Source organism: Pteronotus mesoamericanus, unplaced genomic scaffold (assembly GCF_021234165.1).
Source record: "Pteronotus mesoamericanus isolate MK-2021 breed Mesoamerican mustached bat unplaced genomic scaffold, CSHL_Meso_final scaffold_137, whole genome shotgun sequence".
NCBI classification, from domain to species: Eukaryota; Metazoa; Chordata; class Mammalia; order Chiroptera; family Mormoopidae; genus Pteronotus; species Pteronotus mesoamericanus.
The window spans coordinates 3153561-3172744 of NW_026555306.1; positions in this window are offsets into that span (position 1 = coordinate 3153561).

Here is a 19184-nt window from a genome sequence, read left to right on the forward strand (position 1 = left end):
AAGCTGAGACCACAAAGAAGAATCTTCCAGGAAGAGGAACACAGATATGGAGGCCTGGAGTTTGGGGACAGCAACGAGGCTGGGGTGGCAGAACAGAGCGAGGGTCCCAAGATGAGGCCAGCCTGGTGTGCGGGGGCTGGGCACCAGAACACTGCGGGTCTCGCTCTGAGGATATTTCAGAAACAGTGTTTGTCTGGAGTTTGTCAGAGCTTAGAAGTATGACTGGCTTTCGTGGACAGGGACCAAGGATGCCAGATATCTCAACAGTCTACATGACCAAGATCTGTCCCCAGCCCCACTTCACTTTCCAGGGTCCCACTGGACACCCATGTGGGTAGGAAAACCCATTTGTGACGAGCTGACTCTAGAACTTAGCTATGTTTTACGTATAAACACGGAGTGCTTTTGCAATATTCGAAGATGCACTGATTTTCTTGGAATTCAACTAACTGTGCGCTTTGTGGCCTGCCTATACTTGGTAGTGCTGGGAATTTCATCCAGGGTTACTCACTGTTTCTAGAAGCCACATCACCACAGGCAATGCTGATCGTGGTTCTTGTCGAAACAACACACAGTGTATTCCTGTCTCATTCACAGTGAGTCTCTGCGTGGCTGACAGTATCTGCCTGGTGAGACTCTTCAGGGAAGCCCATGCCTGACCTTTTATATGCAAACATAGATTGTCGGTTTATTATAAATTTCTCCATTGTAGTTTAGCTGGGACATGATATAAATTTAAAAAAAGATTTCATGTATTTATTTTTAGAAAGAGGGGAATGGAGGGAGAAAAAGAGGGAGAGGAACATTAATGTATGAGAGAAATATCTACCAGTTGCTTCTCACACACCCCCAACCAGGGACATGGCCCGAAACCCAGGCCTGTGCTCTGCCTGGGAATTAAACCGGTGACCTTTCAGATTGCAGGACAATGCCCAACCCACCAGCCAGGACAGGACATGATATAAATTTTTGAAAATAAAATTTGTGGTGGTGGGCCATATTGTTTATGAGTTTAATTTCTGAATGCTAAAGGGTATTTTGAAATATTATATAAAGTGGGTGTCAGGTTTCGTGGTGTTAAGAACCAGTGACATAGGACAAGCTCAGCCTGCTGGTTTTTGCCTTCACAGAAATGGGGAGCCTCTGAAAGGCATAAGCAGGGAAGGGACATGAGGACTATGCCTCAGGACACTCCTCCGGTTGCTGGTTATTGAAGCGGGGTGGCGGGGTTGTCCCCATCGACTCACGTTGTCTCCGTCTGGTCAGGGACCGAAGTGTGAACAAAGTGTTGAGAACTTCCTGATGGCAGACACTACGTCTGCCATGCCTTAGAGAGAGCTTAACAAATGCTTAATAAATGAGTGTATTGTCTCTGTGGATGTGCTCCTGGTTGGGAGGTGACAAAGGGAGGGATTTGTGAGTGTCACAGGAAAGGTCTTCTTGTAATGTGATTTCCCAGGTTTCTGCCATTTCCTTTTCAAGTGATGGTTTAGATGACACTTGTTCGAAGTCCACCCTCACTGGGAATCTGTGAGCCTGGAAGGCCAAGGACAGGGGTGTCTTGGTCACTGATGTGTCCCCAGCATCGCCCAGCTCAGGGCTGGGCAGAGAGCAGAGCAGCGGATGTTAGAAGGATGAGCAAATGGGTGGAGGCAACCTGACTCCCCAGGCCGTGTTATATCTCCTCACTCCACATGCCCACAGGCTAACGAGACATCTTTCATGTGGGTGATTCCTATGTGCTCCACGCCTACGGTGTCCAGCACTGCTCAGCTCCAACGTATCCTCCTTCAGGAAGCCCTCCGACCTCCAGGCTGGGTCAGTCCCCAGTTCCATGGGTGACTGCATCCCAACCCTGTCCACTCTGGGTCATTGCCAACTGGGGAAGGGTCTCTCTCTCTCCGTTTGGATTGTGTTGTGGAGGGCAAGGTCAAGGTTGCTCCTACAAGGCCCATTATGCACGTGTCGGTGAACCCTCATTGCTTCCTTGAGTTAAGTACGTTATTAAGTACATTATGGTTTTCAAAGGTGGCAACTGATGCTCAGAGAGGTGAGGCGACTCATCTATGGTCACCCAGCCAGCAGCCAGTGGGGCCCTTAACAGATGCTTCGACCTGCTTCACTAAAAGCTTTTCAACGAATGAATGACAAATGAAGGCACCTGAGGGCTCCACAAGACTTGCAGATCACCTGGTCCAATGCACCGTGCTCTCTGATGTCACGGAGGCCTAAGATGGAAAGGACCCAGGTTTCAGTCTCTTAAAGCTACGGTTCCTGGCCAAGGTCCCAGAATCACGTGTGGACCGAGCGCTTTCTGAAAACCTATAAATAAAAGCACACCCATGGTCTTATGGTCGGCTGTGAGGTTTCCTGTCTCTTTACCTCCCCGACGAGGCAAGTCAGACCTCTCTGGTGTAATGTTGGGGTCACTGGGTTGGGCAGTGGGGTGACTTGAGCACAAAATACCCCACAGTTGAGGGGGCGGGCAGCATTGTGGGTAAATGCTCAGTAGTCAGCCCCAGGTTCAAGCCTGGCTTTGCTACCTGCTCGCCAGGTTAAGACCTTGCAAGGTCTTAACCTTTCCTGGCCTCAGTTTCCTCTTCTGTCAAGAGGGGATGCTGTCAGCACCTGCCCTGGGGCACAGGCTTGACAGTGGTTATAAATAATATAGAGCCCGCCCCATGGGATGTGCTCATTAAACATTAGGTCTAGTAATTAAGGCACAACTGAGGCTGTCATCTTAAGGGCACTTATTTGTTGAGTGTCTCCTTTGATCCAGCACATGCTCAAGTACGCCCTACCTGTCATCTCCGTAAAACCTCCCTCAGACTCTATGAAGTGGGGTCTATTAATAGTCCCATTTTACAGAGGAGTGATGGGAGGCTCAGAGGGGCCGAGGAGCTTGTCTAAAGGTATGTGGACAGGGAGTGGTAGGCTGGAGTGAGCCTGGGGCTGTCTGACCGTCCTTTGTAAGAGCTCACAAAAACGGTCAACAGAAAGCAGGGGAGTGTAGACAGGCTTGCCGGGTGTCGGGAGAGAATGGGAGGCGGGGATGAGGAAAGATGGCGTATATGAGCCACACAGATTTTCACAGGAAGAGCGGATGATACCTGTTGGCCATCCATGCACAGTCTTTTTTTTTTTTTTAATCTGTGCCTGAGGATATTTTTTTTCATTACTTTTAGAGAGAGAGAAAGGGAGAGAGAGAGAGAACATCAATTGGTTGCCTCCTTTGCATGCCCAGACCAGGGATTGCAGGTTCCAGGACCAGGGATGGAACCCGCAACCTAGGCCTGTGCCCTGACCGGAATCGAACCTGCAACCCTTCAGTTTTAGAATGACGCTCCAACCGACTGAGCCACACCAGCCAGGGCCATCCACACAAATTCTTTTTTTGTTCTCACCTGAGGACATACCCCCCGCCCATCCCGTGCTTTCATATAGAGAGGAAGGAAGAGAACAATATAGAGAGAAGAACATTGACGCGAGAGAGAAGCCTTAACTGGTTGCTTCCCCTACGTGGCCAGACCAGAGATCACAGATGCTACCCGGCTCCGAGATGGAACCCAAAACCTAGGCGTGTGCCCTGAATCAAACCCGCAACCTTTCAGCTACGGGACAACGCTCCAATCAACCGAGCCAAACCAGCCAGGGGGCCATGGATATTCTTGAAGGCAGAAGAGATGGGGTCTGCCGTGTGGAAAAATGAGTATGGAGGTGTCTGCACTAAGTGCTTTCCACAAAATCATAGCTGAGACCTTCAGCCCCAGAGGCGTGAGTCCCTGCGTGAGGCAGAGCTGGGAGCTGGGGACCCAGCGCCTGTCTCTGAGGCTGTGGCATCTGCTGGGTGTGTGAGCTGCCGAAGGAGAAGAGCGGGTTCTGAGGTTCCACAACTTCCCTTAACAAGCACACCTACTACCGGGGCACTTAGATTCTGCTGCTTGCCAGCCTGTTTGTTTCTGTATTATTTCTCTTTCCCCCAATTGTTTTTTTCTCCCGCTCTATTATTGAGACCATGGCTATGCTTCTCCTCCCCCTCCCCCACGGTGTTTTATTGGGTCAGTAATTGAAGTACCTCCCTCTTCAGACAAAGACCTTCCAAGATGTGTTTGCTGCAGTGTACTAAGGGAAAGTCAAAGGTGATACTGATGAGAAATTCATCAGCCTGGGGTGTTTACTGGATCACCACCTCTGCCCCCATAGCAGGGCCAGACCACAGCTCTGCCCCAGACACCACAGTTGCCTTGTTTACTCGTGAATTTCCCCCTCAGTCTGGTGTCTGGCAGGAAACACCTCTTGGGGGTCCTTGGGGGGGGGGCTGTCTGGGCAGGAAGGGAGAAATCTTGAGAAAGAGGGGGGAGAGAAACATACAGAGGCCACAAGGACTCCCAGGGGGACTGAGGGACACACCGGTGCAGAGCCCAGGACAGGGGAGATGAAGGCCTGGGGAGAGAGACTGCACACCCTCCCTGGACCAAGGAGTTCAAGGTCGCTGTCCTTGTAGTCTCACCTTATCGGGGGCTGGCCTGTGTGATCTCATGAAACCCTCCAGACCACGCTGTCAAGGGGTCTTCTAATATCCCTATTCTACAGAACAGAAAACTGCGGCCCAGAGAGGTGACATCTGTCATTTCTGTCATCCAGTTAGCCTGGATTCAAATTCAGGTCTGCAGAGAGGGAAAAAATGGACCCACACATTTACAGTGATGCAAAGAGACAGGTTGCAGTTGATGAGGCAGAAACAAAAGACAGAAAACAAAAATAATGTGATACTTAGCATGGTGGCTGGGAGCATGGCCGCTGTAGCCAGAGGGCCCAGGTACAGTCTTGGCACTGCCACTTGCAGCTGTGTGGCTTTGAGCAGCTGATGTCACTTCTCGGGGCTTTTTGTTTTCCTCCTTTTCACAAAAAGAGAGAATATTGCAGACCCCCTGCTATGGGGCTGTTTTGAGGATGACAGCTGATAACACAGGTAAAGTCTTTAGAATAGGTTCATAGTGAGTTTTAGCCAGTATTTTTACTTTTGTTCCCTCGCCAAAGGTTTACAAAGGGTGCTCGGCAGAGGGACTGAGACTGGTGCACAGAGAGACGGATGAATATTTGCCCATTCATTCAACAAATATGTCTGGCACTGTTCTAGGTGCTGAAGATACAGTGATGCACAAAACATACAAAAGTTCCTGCTCTTTTGCCCTGGCTGGCGCGGGTCCGTGGATTGAGTGCCGGCCTGCAAACCAATGGGTCCCCGGTGTGGGGCCCATGCCCGTGCCTGGGTTGGGGGTCAGGGCGGTGGGGGGTGCGTGAGATGCAACCACATATTGATGTTTCTCTCCCTCTCTTCCTCCCTCCTTTCCCCTCTCTCTATAAATAAATAAATAAATAAATATTTTAAAGTCCCTGCTCTTATGGAGCTGGAATTTTAGACAAATAGCAAATAAAATAAACCAAATATAATATGGCAGGTAGGACTATGTGCTGTAGAGAAAAAATAAAGGAGGTAAGGAGAGAGAGAGTAGTCAGGGAAGCCCTCTTTGGGGAGAAGGCATTTCAGAAGTATTAAAGGAGCTGAGGGGGAGCCTTATAGATACGTGGGAGGAGAGTGTCCTAGACAGAGATGATAGCTAGTGCAAAGGCCCTACGGTCAGAGCGAGACTGGCTTGTTGAAGGAACACTGTGGCTCGGGGAGATTGAGAGAGAGAGTGGGAGGGGGTGAGATAGAATGCAGGACCCTGTGGGCCACTGTACAGCCTTTAACTATGATATAGCAGAATGAGACTTCAAAAATGTACGTCAGAGTGTGACGGAAATGCTCCTTGCTGTCAGGGAGCAAAATTTCAGTTGGGAGTAGGGTGAGGGAGGAAGACAACAGACCAGCAAATAAACAAATAGTTCTGAGGTTCAGAGTGTGAGCACCATGAAGGCAGGGGCTTTGTCGTGTTTGCTCTTGTGTCTGTGCCCAGAACAGCACGTGGCCACAATCCCCAAGGAAGACATGTTGAAATGAATGAATGAATAGTGTTAAGTGCTGTGAAGACTCTAAAAACAAGATGTTCAGTGAAGAGGCTCCAGAGAGGGGTGAGGAGGGGTGTATGGCTATTTTCGGTAGGATGTTAAAGGACACTCCTGTGGTTAGAGCTGTTTTGAGTTGGAAAGAAGCGTAAGAGCAAATGTAAAAGGTCCTTGAGGCAAGACAAAATTTGGTGTGTGCAAGGAGCAGAGAGAAAGCTGGGTGTGGGGGTTGGGGACAAGGAGTCAAGGGAGACTGAGCCCAGGTCCTCTGGAGTTCAGGCCAGCGACCTTGCAGAGCATGTGGTTCGTGGATTTGACATGGGAAACCATGGGTGCTGGCGGGGTGGCGGGGGCTGTTATAGGCAGAGAGTGATGTGATCCGAGATCCCTTGCTGTAGAGGCACCTTTTTGTTTCTGTCTTTGTTTGTGCTTCTCTCACCTTTTGGGGGACCCACTGGAGGACGTGATGAAAGCTGTATGAATACATGGAATTTTTGGTGCAATTTCACGGGGTTCACTGGACACGCAAGTTCACCTGTGTGGTTTGGTCTACACCGTGCCCCTCAGACAGGTAAACTGAGACATCTAGTCGTAATGACTAGCACCTACCAGAGCACTTAGTCTGTGCCAGGCTCTGTTTTGAGAGCTTTATTTTTTTCCTAAAGATTTTATTTATTTATTTTTAGAAAGAAGGGAAGGGAGGGAGAGAGGGAGGGAGAGAGAGAGGGAGAGAAACACCTATTGGTTGCCTCTCGCATGCCCTCCCCCCCATGGGGGACGTGACCCAAAACCCAGGCTTCTGTCAGAGGGATGATGCCCAACCCACTGAGCCACAGCAGTCAGGGCTTTATAACCAAGATAACTCAGTCTTCACAGGACCCCAAAGAGGAAGGAACTTGATGACCCCCATTATACAGACAGGAGAATGAGATTCGGAGAGGATGACTGCCTTTCCCACGAACACACAGGGAGTCAGTGACAAAGGAAGGGTGACACCCCAGAGTACCAGCTCTTAGCCCTGAGGCCAGGACTCCCTTCAGGTTAATCTTGATCTCAGCCGTCAACCCCCTAGAGTTCATCCTAGGTCTTCCCCAGGCTCTGCCAGCTGACAAAGCAGGGGCTGTCACTATTGGTTCAGGGGAGGACCCTAGCCTTCGGGGGTGGCCTGGGCTGGAGGTCCCACAGCTGGCAAGGTGGCCGTGGGGAGAGGATCCTTCAGCCAGGGTGTGCATCTGTGTATTTGTTGCTTGTTACCTTGTGTCTGCTCCTGGGGGTTCACCTGAGTATTTGAGGCTCAGTCAATCGGCACATTGGCTTGGAAAGTGGGGTGCATGACTTTAACTCTCAGCTTACGTCTCACCAGCTGGGTGAATCTGGGCCAGTCACTTACCTTCTCCGTGCCTTTTTCCGTGTCTGTGTAATGGAGATAATCAGTTTCTACCTTGCAGGGCCTTCTGAGGATTCAAGGAGATGGTGCATGTCAGGTGCCAGGCTTAGGGCCCAGCCTCTGGTGGGGGGTTCATCAAGGGCGGCCTATTCGATTAAGTGTGACATTCCACAGAGTGTGCTGGCTGAGATTACCTCACCTTCACTGGGTGTCCACTGTGTGTAACTGTGTTTGCCATTCATGTTTTCGTGAGAGCAGTTGGAGGAGCCGCCTCAATATTTTCCGGATCTTCCGCTTCCAAGGTTAGTTACAAGATTACCCCCGGGCATCACCTTTCCGACCTCTGGGTGAACCAGCCTCCTCTCTGCGACCCCTGCGCAAACCTGGCCGGGTGCGAACCCAGACCCCCAACCTCCCAATCCCCGGGGCTAAAGAGGGTCAGCAACCTTCCTTCTCCGGAAGGCTGCGTTCCTTAGCCACGCCCACAGCACTACGACCACGCCCCACCTCAGCTCTCCAATCGCGGTTGTGAAACCACGCCCCCGTCAATTTCAGGTCTGGGTGTGCCCACAGAACGCCACGCCTCCTACCTATTCCACTCTAGCCACGCCTTCTCCCAGCCGGCCCAGCACCGCCCCCTGCCCTTGCTGATCTAGCATCCCGCCCCATCCCGGCAAAGCCCTAAGCTTTGGGTAGTCACTGTTGTGGGGAGGGATTTGGCACTGGAAAGGTCTTGCCAAGGAGAGTTGGCGACGTTCATCCACTACTATATCCCTGTGCTCAGAACCCTCCCATGGCTTCCATCTCACTAGATGTAAAAGTCAAAGCCTACAGTGGCCCCCAAGACCCCAAATAAAAGGGCCCCCTTTGTCTCCTCTCGGACCCAGTTTCCTTCCACCCTTGCCTTGCTCACTCTGCTCCAGCCACCCTTGCTCTCTTGCTACTCCACATTTATTCTAGGTACATTCTACCCCAGGGCCTTTTCACTTGCTGTTTTCTCTGCCTGAAATGCTCCTTCCCCAGATAGCTACGTTCTCATTTCCCCCTCTCCCTCAGGTCTTTACTGACGTCACATTTTCAATAAAGCCTTTCCGTTCATTTTACTGAAAATTACAGCGCCTCTCTCTTCCGGCACTACTTCCCCTCTCTTTCTCATTTTTCTTCATGACATGTATTATCATCTGGTGTACTGTATAATTTACTCATTCGTCTTGTTTATTGTCTGTTTCCCTCCGTAGAGTGTAAGTTATTAAGGATAGGGAAATTTGTCATCTCTTTTGTTCCCTAGTGTTTAGAACAGTGGCTGGCAATGAATCAAGGGACATATAGTAAATAATTTTGGACTGACCACATGCTTCTTGAGAAGGACGGAGCTCCGTTTTCCTGCAGTTCTAAGATCACTAGGTAAGGGGAAGAATAGTGAAGAGGGAGAGGCTGAAGGTAGCCACAGCTTCTAAGAGAGCAGGTTGAGCTGTCAATTACACTTGGCTGACAGAGGGCCTGGCTGTGTCCCTAACCCCTGCAGCCACTCCAGCTCCAGCCAGGGACTCCACAAACTTTCCTTTCACGTTGCCTACCTGGAGGGGCTGGCTTTTCCCCCCTGCAAGGAGAGCAGCTGAAAAATGTCAAAGTCTGGGTCCTCTTCCTGGCATGTCCACGGAGTCAGAGGCACCCACCCTTTCCCTCCCTTAGAGCTCCGAGTCTCCGGTTCAGCTGACAATGGGGTGAAGGCCACGAGGGAGACCCCCGTCCATGTAGGAGTTGGACCTGGGGATAGGGGTGAGGGAGAGGCAGTGAGACTCTGGGGCTCGGTGCTGATCAGCCAGAGATGAAGAAAGAGGACCAGAGAAGGCCATAGAGATGAAGGACTGAAATAAAACTGGACTGTGAAAAAGAGGCAAAAAACAAGAGACAAAGAGGACTGAAAGCAAGAAATACATGAACGTAGGGAGTTGGACGTATAGCATAGAAATCTAGTCCATAATTTGTAATAACTATGTATGGTACCAGGTGGGTACTGGATAAGGGGAGATCACTCGATAACATACAAATGTTTAACCACTCTCCTGGGCATAGATACACCTGAAACTAATATAATATTGAATATCCACTGTGATTGAAAATTGTATATATAAAATTGAATGTCCACTGTAATAAAAAATGTTAAAAAAGAAAGGGATAGACAGTGAGAGAGTGCGTGCAATCATGAGGAGAAAATGGGCTCCCTTAACCTTTATTCCACTTCGCATCCATTTCGCTCTCCTACCGGGCTAACTGCGGCGACCGGCAAGCTAAAACTACAATTCCCAGGGTGCCTTGTGGTGGTGGGGACAGCTATGAAGATTTAGGTTTCACCAATCAGATGTCTTCGCGGGAAGCTTGAATTTCTAATTAAGTGGGGAGAGAGGCAGCCGCTGGGCCGGCCCCCAGCCACCTTCGAGCCCAGCGAGCTGGTGTGGTCTCGGAACCTTCGACACGGAATCGCTCAGGGGAGCAGCAGTGCTTGGGTGGCCCTTTCTGGGCGGCGGATTTGGGAGCGCCCTGGAGGCTCAGCCTAGAGTCTGTGTCTTCCGGCAGGCTCTGTGCCCCTTAATAAGTTCCTTTCTCCTTCCACTGGCCCGAGCGGATTCTGTTGGCTGCCACTGAGCAATAATGGGTACACCGACAGGGAGAAAGAGATGCGAACTCGGGCAGAGACAGGGAAAGCTCTTCAGAGAGGCACACAGAGACCCCCACCCCAAGCAGAGACAAGAAGAGAGAGGGAACCAACTGAGGCATACAGTGGGATGAAATTGGAAAAAAACAAAAAAGTGATGGAGGAAAGACGTGAAATAGAAACCCGGAGACATACTGAAGGTACACTGAGGCAGAGAGGAGCGCTGGCAGAGGCAAGGGCGGGGGGCCAGAAACAGTGACAGAGACCTCCCCAGATTGCTGGAGTGGCAGTGTTGGGAGGGGCCCCTTTCGAGAGGAGACTCCAGCAGGCATAGCAGGTGGAGGCAGCGGGGTGGAGGGACGTTGGAGAGGCCCCCGAGGAGCTGGGATCACAGAGGCCCTGCCCGCTGGTGGAGCCTTCTGGCGGGATGTGTCTTTTCCCCAGGCCCCCAGCTTCAACAGCCTGACTCAGAAGGGGTGCAGTGTCCCTGAATGCACTCCCCAACCTCTCTGTCACTTGCCTCCCAGGCCTTGTCTCTGAAGCCCCAGACTCCACTTGATGACTTAACAGGGTGACCCAACCATTCTTGATGTCTGAGGCAGATTCCTCAGGAAGGCTGAGGGACAGAAGAGGGAAGGGAGCAGGGACAGGGTCTCTAAGAGAGGGGGGCTGAGTGAAAAAGACAGGGGTCTTAGGGACAGAGAGCTGGGGAGAGCGAGGCAGAGAGGGGAGACTGAAGGCAGAGAGAGGAGGAGACGAGGGGCAGAGAGAGGGGCAGTGAGCAAGGCACGCGGGATACAGGGTTCCAGGCAGTGGACTTGGGAGACCTGGCTCCTCTGACTAGTTCTCCTGGCTTTTTGTTGCCCCTCAGATCTTTGCTCTCCATTTACATTGCCCGATAAAATAGAGGATCACTAGTTACATTTGAATTGTAGATAGTTTAGTAAGTATGGCCCCAGTATTGTATGGGACATACTTAGACTTTGAGTAATTATACCCATTTTGCCCTGACTGGTGTGGCTCAGTTGGTTGGGTGTTGACCTGCGGAGAGAAAAGTCGTCGGTTCAATTCCTGTCAGGCAAGTTCGGCCCTGGCCGGGGCCGTTGGAGTGTGTTCGAGAAGCAACCGATTGATGTTTCTTTCTCACAGCAATGTTTGTCTCCCTCTCTTTCTTTTCCCCTCTCTCTAAAAATAAATAAAAGCTTTACAAAAATAATAAAATTATACTTTTTAACAAATCTGAAATGCAAGTCTCACCAGACAGACCTTATTTTATTCACTAAATCTGGCAACCCTCTCTCCATCTCTGTTCTCTCTTTGCCTTTTGTGGGTTTGTTGTTTGTGCTTGTCTTCCTTCTGCTCTGCCAGCCCCCCTCTGCCCTCTCTCTTCTCTTCACGGCCTTGCTCCAATGTGCAATGGCTTCTCAGGGCCACCCCCGAACCCCCCACACCGCCAACGCGCCCCCCTCCTTCCTCCATCCTCCCAGCCCACCCCTTTCTCCAGGGACATCTTTCTCCTCCAGGAACCTCTTCTGTCTTCTTTCTTCCTCTCTCTTCTCATCGAAGGCCCGTACCTCTGCAATTCTCCACCCCACCCCCCACCCCTGCCACCAGCGAAGGTCTGGAAGCTTTGAGTTAGGAATCCCCCATTACTTACCTGCATCCCGACCTCATGTCCTTTCCTTTCCATCTCCTGGGCCAGAGAGGTCATGAGAGTTTTCCAAAGCCACACAGCAGGACAGAGACTAAACTCCACCCTCTACCCCATATCCCTTCCAGGTTCTCAGCTCTCTGGTGGAAAATTCCTCTACTTTCCATGAAAATGGCCTGGCTTGGTAATTTTTCGGAATACTAGGCAATACTTGAAGGTCACAGGCCAGGACCAGAGGTGCCTGTGGAGCAAGTTATGGTAGATTTTTGAGCATCTACTATGTGCTAAGGGTTGGGGTTATGGCTCGTAGGCTGTTAACACGAGACCAGTGACTCGTCACGGTAGTTGCCATGTCCCTGGGCCTGAGAACATAGTAGGTGCTCGATAAATGCCTATTGAATGAACAAAGGAATGAGTGAACAGATGAACACACACCCCCCTTTCCCTGCCTCCCCTTCTTGTCTTCATCCCCATCACTGTCCCGGACTCGTTGGTGGCCTCTCTCTTTTTCCTTCCTGCCCCGCCCCCCCTTGCTGTGTTGTTCTTTAGAATCATGTTATTGTTCATTTTTCAGCTGGAGGGTTCTTTCCCATGACCACTCTCTGCTGAGCCTCTCCTCTGTGACAAGTGCTGAGGGGATGACTCGCCCATGGAATCTTTCTAGAATATTCAAGTACGAAGCTGTATTGTCAGTACAGCTTTGATGGGTGTTTTCCAATGCGGAGACTGAGATCCAGAAAGAAGCAGCAAGATGTCCTGGTTGCATCAGAACCAGTGCATCTGGCCTACCCCTGAATGTGTCTCTTTTTGTCTCTCTGTCCCCAACTCTGTCCTTTCTCCTGCTGGCCACATCCTTGCCTGTCCAGCCCCATCTCTAACACCTCCAAAAATGTAAGGAGATTGGTATCAAACACTTACCACAGGGGTTGCAAATTCCAATTCGTCCAGGGGCTGGGCATGTAGCACAACGATGGAGACTGTTCCACTCATCCAGTTATGGGCCAGGGGCTAGCGCCACCCGCAGATGCCACATCTGACTTCTCAAGGGGGGCTCGAAAGCCGCATTTTCACAAGTCTCCCAGCGTTTAGATGCTGGCATCAAATTCACACAAATGCTGTCAGGCCAAACAAGTTTACGTGTGCATCAGACATGCCCGCTGGCCGATGGTTTGCAACCTCTGAAATGATTTTAGCTCCACGTGCCAGGTTCCGTGCTAAGGAAGCACTCCCAGATTCCAGCAGAACAGGCAGAGATATGTGGGTCTGTCTTGTTAATTGCTTTGTCCCCAGCACCTAGGACAGTACCTTACCCACAATAGGTGCTCCATAATTTTTTTTTTTAAAGTAAGTGATGTATTAAATCCTAGCACAAGCCATAGAAATAAAAATGTAAAAATCTCCATGTTGCAGATGGGGAGGTGGAGGCGCAGAGGGGCAAAGTCCCAGGGTTACACAGTAGCACTGGGATTTGAACCCGGATTTTAGCTGACTCCCAAACCTTGACCCTAGGCTATCCTGACTCTGCTTGGGGTCGTGCATTTGCAGGGCTGTGTGTGTGTGGGGATGTGCGTCCCTCTGGGAGCCTGTTTGCGGGACTGTGGTGCCGAGGATGTGCCGTGGGGGCGGCGGTGGGGTCCGTCCTCCTGACTGGACGCTGAGTCCTGGAAACTAAACCTGGAGCACCTGCTCCCCTCAGACACATCCGCTCTGGGTGCTCCTGCTGTCCAGAGAGAACACCCCCCTCCCCTCCTTGGCCCACCTTCAGGGGTCCCCCCACCCACCTCCCCTAGATGCCCAGAGCCCTGGGGGGAAGGGGGAAAGAATTGAGGATGAGGGTGAAGGTGTGGGGAGGAGGGAGAGGAGAGGGGATGGGTTAAGGAGTGTGTGATGTCAAGCAAAAAAGACAACATTAGACACAGATGCTGAGATGGCGTTTATCGCGGCAAAAAAAGGTGAAGTCGCCGAGGGAGAGGGGGTGGGGGAAGGGGGTGTGGTGGGGGCCGGGGTGGGGGCCATGGAAGCTAATACATGGTGCACTAGGTCACACGACGGACACTGGGGGTGGGTGGGTGCGGTGGGCGTGGCCCAGGCATGGCAATGGGGGGAAGGGGAGAGGAGAGGGCAGCGGGCCCCAGCCAGGAGCTTCCGGAGGCGGTGGGGAGGAGGTGGGCGGCGTCTCTGGTTGCAGAGGATGGAAGGAATCAGTTAGAGGGGGTTGAATGGAGACACTGGAGGCATGGCCACACGGTGGATGGTCTGGGCCCAAGCGGCGGAATGTGGGGATGGGATAGCGGGCAGGGGGCCAGCCCTGGGCTTGGGCCTTTAATCTAAGGATAGGGGGTGCCCCAGGGACCTCCAAAGGCCTCCGGTCCCCTCATTCTCCAAGGGACAGAACAAGCGTGAGAGAGGCCGGCTTAAGGTCCTCCGTAAGGATTTAGCGATCCGCTCTCCAGCCCCACCCCCACCCCCCCTCCTCCTACGCTGGGGGGCGCCCACACAGAGAAACGGGACAGGGAGATTCTAACTCCTCTGGCTCCACCATTACCTCACTGAGGCTCCTCAGGGAACCTGGGGGACCAACCCATTTCATAGACGGGGAAAACTGAGTCTTCGCGCCAGAATGGACCTCTCCACACCTCCTCCCGCCCCGCCCCCCCCAGGGGATCCGTGCGCCCCACCCCTCTGGGGCTAATACTGATAATCCTGACATGCTTAGCATCGGGGGCAGGTGAGGGGACACAGCTTGGGGTTCTCCCAAATCACACCGGGATGCGGGCCATGCCTCCAGTGGCCTGAGATGCCAACACAAAGAAAAAAAATGACTCCCCACGTCCCCTGGCTCAAACCCAGTACAAAAGTGACTATTTACAATGAAGGGGTGGGGAGTGGGGGGCACAGAAAGGAGGGGGGCCAGAGCGAGCTCTCCACTTGGGGGAGGCCACGCCCCTGGCCGCGACTTTGAAAGGGACAAAGCCAGACAGATATTTATCAGGGTCTCTATCCCCGGGGTGGGGAGGACCCTAGGGATGAGGGATGGGATGGGGTGCGGGTGGGGAGGCATGGGCGGTGGGAGGAGATGGAGGAAAGGTAGCTCGTGCCCCTCGCCTCGCCCCTCCCCCCGCCGGACACACAGTTTTCCGTGGGATGAACACAGAAAGGGTTAATCAAAAAGTTCGATGAGCGAGTCTGACTGTCGAGTGGGGCGGGCTGGAGCAATGAGGCCGCAGGTCCCGGTGGCCGGTGGTGATGGAGTCACTTAGAAAATGAGAGGTTGGTGGTTTTGGGGGTAGGGGAGGGGGGAAGAGAAGGTAGGGGAGGGGGATTAGGCGGTCCCCCCCCAATCATCTCTGGGAGACAAGAGTATCCTGGACTGGCTGAGAAAGGGTTAAAAACCAGCAGCCTCCACGGCCCCGATCCCCGCCGAGACTTCCCCGTCTGCCTCCCGGCCACCCCGCGCAGAGACCGACCTGACGCGCCTCAGCAGCGCCCCGCGGAGAAGTCCCCTCCCCGGTGGCGTCCAGACAGCTGACGGAGGTGGAGCGGGATCGCGAGAGCAGGGCTGGCTGTCGCGACTCCGCGAGGGCCGTAGGCCTGTGTCCCTGGCCCGCAGTGCCCCAACTCGGGCATCGCGATCCCGATCTCCCCATCGCGACATCCAGGCCAGGCTTTCGCGACGGCGGAACGGGGTTCGAGACGGCGGGGCAGGCGCGTGGCGGATGGCGAAGGCCTGCCTGGCGGTCGCGATTGGGGTGCACCCACCCCAGCAGCAGCCTGGACGCCCCCACTGCCATTCTCATCACCGCTCTCGGTCAACGCTTTTTCCACCGCTCCGTTCCTCACAACCTCTAATCCTGGTCTTGGAAGAGCAATAAATCAAGGCCGGGGAACCCTCTCACTTTCCGGACAGTAGGCCACCGACAGAAACAAAATAAGGAGGGCGTGGGATGGAGGACTAGGCAGGAGAAACACATCGAGGGGAAATCGAGGAGCTTGGGGGTGAAGAAGGGGAGAAAAACTACCACTCAGAGGAGAGTGGTACCGGACTGTTCCAAGCATAGGTCCCCAACCGTCTATGAATCGAGTCTTTGAATTCCAATTGTGATACTTGTAATTCCCACCTACAAGTCCGGGGCAGGTGTCAGGGCGGATAAAGACGGCACGGTCTTCGCCTTCTCATCCCTAATAATTATTGCAGTGAGGCCCCCTTGCCTGTGTAGAGGTGGCTGGGACAGGGCAGAAGGGGGCTGGGGCAGGTTGGCTCAGAGCCCCGCCTCACCCCCAGATGGGGGATGAAGGAGGCGAGTTTGGCACATTGAACCCCTTCTTCTCATAACATAAGTGCTTTGAGGTCCTTCTCCGGAATCCAGCCGGCACCACCCCCTGGGTCAGCAGACGCGGGGCAGAGCTTGTCTCCCCGCCCCGCAGTTTCTACAGATCTGCTCCAGGGAGGCAAGTGGTTGTCCCGGCTGGTGGAATTTGGGGGATCCAAAAGGTCAGGGGTTAGCCGAAGGGGAGTTTTTTTTCTGTGTTTTTTTCTTCTTTTCTTACAAAGATTCTAAGAAAAACTCATGGTGGAAGGGGTGAGGAAGGGGACCCAGTTGAGCTAAGTGTTCACGGACTTTTTCAACGCCTTAGGGGCCTCCTCAAAGAGAAATGGTCCCGTGTCCTAACCCCCCTATCTGAGGTTCCCTTCCCCCAGAGCGGCTCAGTTCCAAGGAAGTTTGGCACTTTTTTTTTTTTTTAAATCAACGGGGAAATGCCGGGGGCGGGGGTGGAGTGGAGTTGAGAGGAGACGGGGAAGACAGACAGAGACAAAGATAGAGACAGGACAGGTGACACTGGGAGCCACAGGGGGAGGAAGGAGAATGCCAACGGGGGCCAGAAAGAGAGAGGGAAACGCTGAGGGGAAGAGTTGGGAGCTGGAGGGCAAATGGCAAGGAACAGGGAGACAATTCAATGCAGCAAACACTTATTAAGCACCTAGTGGGTGCTGAAGAGCAGGGTACAAGGAGGCCACTCAGAGTCTCTGAGATCTGACTGGCTCACAGGGAGAGATGGGAGGAAAAAGAGGCGATGGGTTTTCAGGGATCCCCATCTCTGACCCCACATCTGCGTCCCCTCTGGACAAACTGCGGCACAAAAGATTGAGGTCAGATTGCAGAAGGGACTTTCAAGAGACAGGGAAGATGGTAAAGTTCCCAGGGCGAAATGGGGAAAGGCAGGTGGTTCTGCACTCCCCAACATGGTGAGTGAACTAGCTCACTGAGCTAGCAAGCTACCTTTCAGAGAACCCTGGCTGGTGGGGTAGGGGGTCCCCGAGAAATGTGAACAGGGAGGGGATTGTCACACAGATACCCCTAGGGAACACTTTTCAGGAGGCCCAGCCTCCAGAGATGTGTCTGTGTGAGGGGATTACTGGATGAATGGGTACAGAAAGCATCTGACAAGCAGAGGGCAGCTGAGGATGCAAATGATATGCAAATGAGAACTTTCAGATCCCACCTCCCTGGCTCCTTCCCCTCCTCTTGGGGGCCTGGGGGTGGGGGTAGTAGGGGGGATATTCCAGCTAGATACTGCAATACCCACACGTGGGTGAAGATACTGTGAAATACTGTAAAGCCTTTTGGACAGGCAGGGAGCAATGGCCCACAGGGCCGCCTCCACCTCCAATCTCGGGAGCCCCCAACTGCAGAAGATAATGTACAAAATTACATCAAGAATTGTTTTGGCACTCAGATCTCCATCTGGGATCAGCCTGGAGATTAGGGGTGGTTGGGGGCAGCAGTGATGGGAGGTAGGGGATGGGGAAACGGGGCCTGCCCCCCGCCCTGGAGATGGAGAGGGCATGGAAACAGTTACCCTAGTGCCCAAGCTATAGCCTCCCATCAGGTGGAAGGGCAGGGGTGGGAAATTCAGTGCAAGGTAACTCGAAGGCTATTGCTTTCTAGGGATTTTCACATTTTGATTTGGGGGTGGCTCTAAAGAAAGGGGCAGGGGCCTCCCAGGCTTTAGAGGTGGGAATTGTCTCTGGCTTTTCTTCTCTCCTTTTTGGGAGAGAGATGAGGAGGCCGGATTCCCCCAAAGCCACGGAGAAGGGTCTGGAAGACCTAGGAGGGGACAAATGGGGGAGAGGGTGGGCACGGGGTGCCCCTCCCCCAGAGATGCTGATGATGGAACCAGGGCGGCGGGACCCTGCTTTGGGTTGGAGGAAGCGGAGGTGGTCTCCGAGGGGGAGGGGGAGGGAGAAGGGGATGGGGGTCGAGGCGGGTCTCAGCTATCCTAAGTCCATAGCGTGGTCAGGCCCTGGATTTCAGCCTGCTGGCCAGGCCAGCGAGCTGGCCGCAGCCGCAGCGCTCGGGGAGCCACTCCCAAACCAGCTCTCAGGGCTGCCTGGCTTGGCAGGTTCCTTCAGAACATTCTAGCTCCTCAGGGCCCATGGCAAGAGCACCAAAACATTCTGATTCATCAGATACCACCAAAGTGCTTCAGCTCGCTGGAAACCACAGCCGATCTAATCCGTGAGACCGCACGAAGCATTCTGGCCACGGGGCCTACCGCGGCTGACTGAACTCGACAGTGGGCCACGCTGGCCTGACAGAGCCACCACACACTTGGCTCACCAGACTCAATGAAACAAAGCCACGCAGACACAAGCATGCACACAAAAGGCGGGGTGGGAACGGGGGTCTTTAACAGTTTCCACTGGCTCCAGCTCCCCCCCACCGCCAGGTGAGTTCACAGCCTTGGTGTGTTTGGATGGAGGCGACCCTGGCAGTGCTGGGTCTTTTTCCTTTGAGTCCTTCAGATTAGATCCAAGCCCCACCCCTTATTCTCCTCCTAGGAAGACCCCCAGGCCAAGGCCCACCAAAGAGGGGCGTGGGTGGAGAGAGAGGGTCAGTAACTGGCCATGGCCCAACACAGGAAGTGCATGCTTCATCCCAATGACATCACAGGAAGTACCCTGGAAACACAGGAAGTGCACGCCCCCATGATATCATTAAAGCAACCTTCCATGAAGGCTCACTGAGACATCATAGGAAGTACCTGTCTCTCCCATCATCACAGGAAGTAACCTCTGGGGAACTACTTCCTGTGACATCATAAGGAACGCCAGAAGCGCCCCAGAAAGTACTTGACTCAGTGACATCACAACGTTACATCACATCATTCCCACTCCTTTAGGAAAAGCCATAGGAGATGCCACGGGCAGTTGCTCCAGCCTTTCACAAGAGTCTTGCCCGCTGGATTGGCCCAGTCCGAGAGCCGGCCTCATTCCCAGCAGCAGAGCACCCGCCCACCCCAACCCACACAACCTGACAACAAAAGAGTTCAAAGTCCCACCTAGGAGGGGGCGACTGCAGTGGGGGGAGAGCAGCTGAGACAAGCTGGGAACTCTGTGGTCCCCGCTCCAAGCGCCCCACTTCAGCTCAGACGCCTGCTACCTCTCCTCCCATCACATCGCTCGATCTGGAACTGCAAGC